This window comes from Agrilus planipennis, unplaced genomic scaffold (assembly GCF_000699045.2).
Source record: "Agrilus planipennis isolate EAB-ADULT unplaced genomic scaffold, Apla_2.0 scaffold67, whole genome shotgun sequence".
Classification (NCBI taxonomy): Eukaryota; Metazoa; Arthropoda; class Insecta; order Coleoptera; family Buprestidae; genus Agrilus; species Agrilus planipennis.
The window spans coordinates 349,612-350,838 of record NW_020438908.1 but is presented as its reverse complement, the minus strand read 5'-3'; positions in this window follow the sequence as shown (position 1 = coordinate 350,838).

Genomic DNA, 1,227 nt, shown 5'->3' with positions numbered 1-1,227 from the left:
AACAAAGATCTAAAAATATGTTAAATTTAAAGAAATCACCAAATCAAATTAACAATGCAATGTGAAATCAGCAGCGATTAACATTAATGCGCTCTCCGCACGACCACTCGCAACGACGTGTGACCTCACGTGTGTAAGCAGTTGTTAAAATGGTTTCACTAACAACTCAATTTTACTGATATTTGTAGAACAAACATTTTTTGAAAATTTTCACTTAATTTATTGACATTCTTAGCAAATTTCGACCTACAAGGTGTACTTCGAAACCATGTCACAAACATTTTGTCTTAAATATTAAAAGTTCGTACAGGTTGGAGGAAGAGAAAGTATGCTCTTTAATTTAAAGGTAGTCTTTTATTCTGTGATGTACCGAAAATGATCTCATCTTCGTCGTGCAGTTAGATACAGACATATACAACATAATTCGTAATTCCGTATTAACGTTCGGATGTAAAACTTCGAGGGCTTCATAGTTAGTTTTTTAACTTACTTGGAATTACATGCACAATCTTTAGGAATATCTGAAGCTTATCTACGAACTAAGCTAATCTGTCTTTCTACAAGCAAGGTGAAGACCAAGACCGAACGAACAAGACAAATACTAAAACTAAGACCGAACGAACAAGACCAAGTCTAAAAGTAAGACCGAATATGTAAGACTAAGACCAAATAGATAAGACTAAACGAAAAATTATTATTTCCGGTAGATTTATGAATTAAACTATTTGAAGGAACTTTAATAGGTATATTATTTGCTTGGAACAAAACATTTTCAGTATTTAAAATTTTCATTTTTTGTTAGTAGTTTTTAACACTAAATATAGAAAAAGAAAACTTTACCACTGTTTTAAATAAGGGATCTACAAGAATGTTGTCGGAGTTATTTGTTCCTACGTCTAAATAACACATGATTGAAATATAGAGACCTACTAATTTTTCCAACAAAATAATTCGAAGTGGTCTGTATTCTGTCGAAACTGCCAGACGCGGATCGCGATTTCGATCTTTTTGGATCTCATCAGCGCGTCGTAGGCAGATCCAACAGAACACAGACCAACCTTTACCTGCTGTCTTAACAGCGCGTTTTAGAAAATACTACAAATGGCGTGGTGAGCGCCATCTGTAGTACGATGCTACATTTGAGGATTACATATGCTCCAACAAGGTCCATTTAAAAATATGGATATCTACTTGCTGAAACGAATCCCGGCGTAGCTCACCTCAACG